The sequence below is a fragment of the Portunus trituberculatus genome, chromosome 46 (genome assembly GCF_017591435.1).
Source record: "Portunus trituberculatus isolate SZX2019 chromosome 46, ASM1759143v1, whole genome shotgun sequence".
NCBI lineage: Eukaryota > Metazoa > Arthropoda > Malacostraca > Decapoda > Portunidae > Portunus > Portunus trituberculatus.
In genome coordinates this window covers 12,948,128-12,954,819 of record NC_059300.1, presented here as the reverse complement: position 1 = coordinate 12,954,819, position 6,692 = coordinate 12,948,128, and positions in this window count along the sequence as shown.

The window sequence follows — 6,692 nt, the reverse complement described above, 5'->3', positions numbered from 1 at the left end:
GTTACTATTACTACTACTACTACTACTACTACTACTACTACTACTACAATCACTATTAGAAATAATAAGAACAACAACAACAATATCACTACACTGTACGTACTAGTTTTAATCCTGTTCTTATACATACAGAATGCTGCCACTAATGTAATATCACCAATTAATACTGCCACCAATACTGCAACCACAACCACCACCACCACCACCACTACTACTACCAGAGCCCCTCATTATCATCCCATATATTATAAATCGGAGGGAGGGAAACACAACTTTTAAAGCTTAATCCTGAACCAAACAATAATATAAATGCGAGTTTCATAACAAAATAACTTGTTTGATAAATACCCTCCTCTTTTATTTTGTCCTACAATAATAGCAGTGCTGAATAGATCCGGAAGTACTCAGCCTCATCAAAGCCTGTGTGCATTTCATTTCATTCGCTTATTATCATATTTGTTTTTGGAGCTTCCGATTTGCCTACATTATTCTCGATGGTGGTGGTGGTGGTGGTGGTGGTGCTGGTGGTGCTGGTCGTGGTCGTGGTGGTGATGGTGAAGGGAGTGGTGGTGATGATGATAGTGATCGTGATGTTGGTGGTTATGGTCGTGGTGGTGGTGATGATGGTGGTGGTGGTATTGGTAGTGGTAGTGCTGGGGATGGTGGTGGTGGTGATGGTGGTGGTGGTGGTGGTGATGATGATGATAGTGATTGTGATGTTGGTGGTTATGGTCGTGGTGGTGGTGGTGCGTAATGGTAGTGATGGTACTAGTACTAGCTATAATGATGACGATAACAGCACTACCACACAATCAGCACGTCTTTAACAGCACTGCCTGACGAGTTGCCACAGAAGTCACGTGTTTGCTTCGTTGTGCCAGATTTCTACGCCTATAAACCCAATAATATGTGGCCAATCAGTGTTTACTATTGTATTAATCACGATTAATTCTAAATGACAGTCCTTTAATTTCAGCATAACATTAAATATATGCCGGATAAAAAATGCAAAGCTGTCAATATATATAATGCTAATACTTAATACTTGATACATAGATTACTGAATATACACATAAATCAATGATGTGATCGTTAGATAATGCACATCTGGTAATCCAAGTAACACGAGCAGCACAAAGGTACAACTCAAAGTGGTGCAAAGTACTTAAGTGAGCGAGCACCAGTATTAAGTCACGTACAACCCACCACTCCCTCTGCACCAGAAATCACCAATCAACCCCGCCAAATATTACACTTTTACTTATAAATCTCAGACACAAATGATTGCAACATTAAATTGAAACGAAAATATAAATATATACAGTTTAAAAAAAAAATAATACTAATAGTAATAATAATAATAATAATAATAATAATAATAATAATAATAATAATAATAATAATAATAATAATAACAAAAATAATAATAATAATAATAATAATAATAATAATAATAATAATAATAATAACAATAATAATAATAGTAACAACAACAACAATAATAATAACGATTGCATTGATTCCCATAAACTCAGTACACCTGCAGGCACCTATATAATGCCTTCTACTTCACGTTTCCACAAGCATTCACATAAATAGTACCGTGAAAAAATCTACTGACATAGCACATATAAACACTAACAAATGAATATCCAAATATAAAACACGTATCATCATATTCACACATATTTTACATTTGACACCATCTAACAGGTATTTCAGTGGGCTAGCAATATAACCAAGTGTAAACGTCACTCTGCTTCCCCAGCGGCTTCCAATCTGAATGTTTCTCCATGACGCGATCACTCCCATCACACGCATCAGGGGCGGCGAGGGACGGGGCTCACAGCATCCCCGCCAGGACCCACCGCGGCAGCACGAGGCGGCGGCCCACTTGACGTCACCCTCCCAGCCTCTCACGGGTCACAGGAAGCGTGGAATGAGTTTACTTAATCCTCTTATCTCTTCATATCGCCAGAGAGAGAGAGAGAGAGAGAGAGAGAGAGAGAGAGAGAGAGAGAGAGAGAGAGAGAGAGAGAGAGAGAGATGGAGAGACTGACGGACTAGTACACAGAGACACACAGGACAGAAAAAAAAAAAACTGAAACACACACACACACACACACACACACACACACACACACACACACACACACACACACACACACACACACACACACACACACACACACACACACACACACACACACAAGCACTGACATTTTCCTTGTCATACCAACCCTCAGCGCCAAGAAGGAAGCAGGCAGCCTCGTGCATTCACTCCTCTCTTCGTTCTCCCTCTCCTCCTCCACGTTTATCTCAACACTTTAAGGAAAACTTCAGAAATCTTTAGTACAAGGAAGCTTTATGGCGCAGTGAGGATTGGAGGCAAGGCTCGGAGGGAGGAGGTGTGGCAGGATGGACAGGTGCGCCAGGAGGGAGACAGGCAGGGAAGGGCGGAGAGAGATGCCGTCACGGGAAGCAGGAGTGTGCCAGGGTGTGACGTAGCAAGCAAGTGTGATAGAGAGGAAAAAGGAAGAGGATTTACGTATTGACAAGATGCCAAGTGTAGTGGATGCACAACATGAGGAAGGAGACGGAGGGACGGCAAGTCACTCACATAACAAAGGAAGAATGAGAAAGGCGCACCACACGCAGCGCGCCATACTGACGCCTCACATGACATCAATAATATGCAGAGCTCACTATAGGCAAGTAATATTAGAATCTATCTTTTCATTTACTTTTAATATACAAAGACATGTGTTAAAATAAAGAATCAAATACAAATCTGTAGTGAATCGGTTATATGGACACTCACGAACACAAAGCAAATACAAAACCAAACATAGGAAACACAAAACACCAGGAACGGAATTCCTTAACGCCACCAGCCATAACAAAAACAACATTCCTGCACCACAATCACCAAACAACCAGACGAAATGCAGAGAGAGAGAGAGAAAAAGAGACAAAAGAACTGAAACAGACAAAGAGAAACACACACAGAAACACCAAACACTAGGGCTCGTATTCTCAAACACTTCTGTGCTTCACTACTCTTTCACAAAAGCTTTATCTAAATTTGCACGAGATTATTTTTTTTTATGGTTCTAGAGACAGAGTGATAAGATTTCTACAATAATCGCAGTAGAAACACTCTTGAAAAAACCGGTTATCATCCCTGTGGCCTTAAAAAAACAGTCGCGGTGAGAGAACATGGACCTAATAGTCACCAGCACCACTAGAACCACCGTCAAATGGAAACGCGATCATTAAATGCTGGCTATAAACCAGCTAGATTCATCCTTAACCTTTTGACCTTCCCTTCAAACTGAATAGGGTTCTCCAGCTCGCCGGCGGTGCTTTGGCCCGTCAAGCAGAAATCACCGAAATTAATCTGAACTCGAAAGAGGAGGCCGACACAGCGAGCGAGGGGGAGGAGAAAGCTTGAAGGGGAAGAGGAGGAATGAGAATAGTACTAAAGGAGAAAAAGGAGAAGGAGAAGGAGAGAAGAAACGAATGAAGGGATGGAGTAAATAGGAGAAGTAGCGATGAGGGAGTAAAGGGAGGAGGAGGCATGGGGAGGGAGAAGCATGTGAGTGGGAGGAAGATGTTTAAAGACGTGAGAGCGACGTAAGAAAAGGACAAGGATATAGAGGAGGAGGAAGATGAAGAAGAATAGGAGGAGGAGGAGGAGGAGGAGGAGGAGGAGGAGGAGGAGGAGGAGGAGGAGGAGGAGAGAAAAAAAAAACGAACGACAGTAAGAAAAATAAACGGAGAAACGAACAAAGAATATAAAGAAATCAAGAGAAGGGGAGACGCTGAAAGACAGGAAAGATGACGATTTTTACGAGACGAACACAAATAAGAAAAAAAAAAAAAACATGTAAAGAGAAAAAAAGGGAAAGGCAGAGAGAAAAAAAAAGAAATATAACACTACGACAAGAGGGAGAGAGAGGGAGAGAGAGAGGAAGGGATAGGATAGAGGGAAATTTATCTCCTATACACAGGGAGGGAGAGTGAGAGGCCGAGGCTGAGGCGAGGCAGTGCTGAAGTCTTTTGTCAATTCATTTCTACAGCCTCGAATGCTACACGGCTGCGCTTCCCATTAATCACTCTTGCATCGACTATTGGATGAAAATGCGCGCGAGTACGTCCATTAGTTACCGAAATGAAGTGATCCAGCTACTTATACGCAGGGAGAGTAAAGGAACACAAAGAAAAGAGGGAGTGGCTGTAGATTAGTTAGCCTATATTAACTTCCCTGATGGTGAATAATGAAGATAAATAAAGGTAAACTGTAGGATAGTAAAGGCGAAGACTCCTCAACACCATATGAGCGAGAAATAGACAGATATAGATATATAGATAAATGAAACATATACAGTAGAAAATAACGAAGGAGATGAATAAATAATGATAGATAGATAAACAAACATTGAAGATAACAAAATATAAGCTATCTAACCCCTTCAGTATTGGGATATATTTTGACATTGAATTGTGGGTGTGATTAGACGATTTTACTTACATTAGAAAGGGTCTATGGAGGTCAGAAGATTAACCCCTTCAGTACTAACACGCTTTTTTACCGTGAGTTTTGGGTATCATTAGACGATTTTATTTGTACCAGTCTATGTACGGGTCTATGGAGGTCGATAGATTACTGGCAAGAGTCTTCACCATTTCAATCCCCCACATAAGTAACTAAAGCTGTATAAAGTCGCCATATACTAAGCAGAATGAATATGAAAAGGCGTCATGGTACTGAAGGGGTTAATAGCCACACTCTTCACTATTTTAATCCCCACATAAGTTTTTTTAAGCTGTATAAAACAAAAAATAAAAAAATGAAAGCACGTCTCATAGCACTGAAATGGTTAAACATGAAATCATACCCTACAGTCAAAGTTTCTTCACTGACCTAACCCAACCCAACATAACTTAGCCTAAACAGGAACTACGGAAGACAAATAAGGTCAGACAGGTAGAGCGAAGGTCAGGCGTCCAGGTCACACGATACGACCCTTCAACAAGACAGGTGTAAGGAGCTGCTGTCATTATTTACCTGAGAGAGGCTTTGGTGTTCCTCTAATGATGTTGTAACGAGACACTGGGAGGGATATATATATTTTTTTCTCTCTCTCTCTCTCTCTCTCTCTCTCTCTCTCTCTCTCTCTCTCTCTCTCCTCTACCAAGGAAATAGTAGATTAAAAAAAATGTTCATGGGAAAAGGTAAGAAAAGAGGGGAAAAATTTGTGAAAATGACACCAAAGGGAAAATTCTGGGGAAAAATACGGATAAAAAGGGAAATTTAGTGAAAACGACACCAGGGAAAGTGGGAAAGAAAAGGTGTAAATAATGCAGAACAAGAAATTATGGTGTTAAATTCTTGTGTTCCGTGCTCAAGATCATTTTCCTTACCCCTTATAATTTTTCCCCTCTTGAACATGTTACTAAAAAAAAAAAAAAAAAAAAACGTGTATGAAGAAAAAAAATCACTCTATTCTGGGAAAGTAATTGAGAGAGGAGAAGGGGAAGAGGGAAAAAATGCTTCAAACAATCTAGAAGGAAGTGGAGGCGGCGGTGGTGGTGGTGGTGGTGTTGGATTTTTAAGACCTCACTAGTACATCCGTCATGCCGTGTCAGAGGCGTAAAGAATGGTCGCTGTGTCGTTTATTAGCCCCTTCAAGACTGCCCTGGCTCGCATAGGGTTAAATCAGACGTCTGTGTGCTCGCTCTTTGCTGTAAATGGTCAGTGTATTACCCACAAACGACAAGCCAAGACGTGTATTGGTAACTGTGAGGTGGTCATACAGATCTAAATGTTTCTCAAGACGCGTAAGTCGAGACGAAATGTTACAAATATCAAGAAAAATCAAGAAAATTAATTAATCCCTTTGGTGCTTTAGGTTTTGAATACGCCAATCAACAGCTAAGTATTTCAATGGATTTCCGGCAAAGACTGGAAAGCGTATTCACTCCCGCTGATCGAGGCTTTCCATTCATGCAAAGTTACGCCAAAAAAAAGACAGAGTTCCATTGTTTGCTGTACTGTAACTCCTTCAAGCCAAATAAAACCACCGTTCACTGAATAACATCCAGAGATACACCAATGAACACAAACAAAGCACCGCGCGGCATCTCACCACAAAAGAGTCTCCGTACCAACACACACGTGACGTACTTTTCCCACTCACGTCAAAACTGAATAACCACATGACGCAACACAAATACCACGAGTAACCTGAAGCGAAAGGTGGACAAACAAAGGACTGTTGATGGAAGAGAATACTTTTCTAACACAGGTGGTGATACAAAGCCTCATTTCCACAGTGCGACGCCCCTGGCCACTCACTGCTCCCTCCTACCCTGCCTCCCTCCCTTCGTCTCTCCCTCCCTTCCTCTCTTCCACCCCTGCCTGCCTGCTGGTCTGCCTGTCAGTCTGCCGCACCTCATCTAAAAGACACTCACTGCTCCCTGCCTCCCTGCCTCCCTTCCTTCTTCTCTCCTCCCTTCCTCTCTTCCATCCCTGCTTACCTGCATGCCTGCCTACCTGCCAGCTGGTCTGTGTGTCTGTCTGCTGTACCACCATCCCAAAATACTCACTGTTCCCTGCCTCCCTACCTCCCTCCCTTCCTCTCTCCCATCCCTGCTTACCTGCTTGCCTGCCTGCCCGCCTGCTGGTC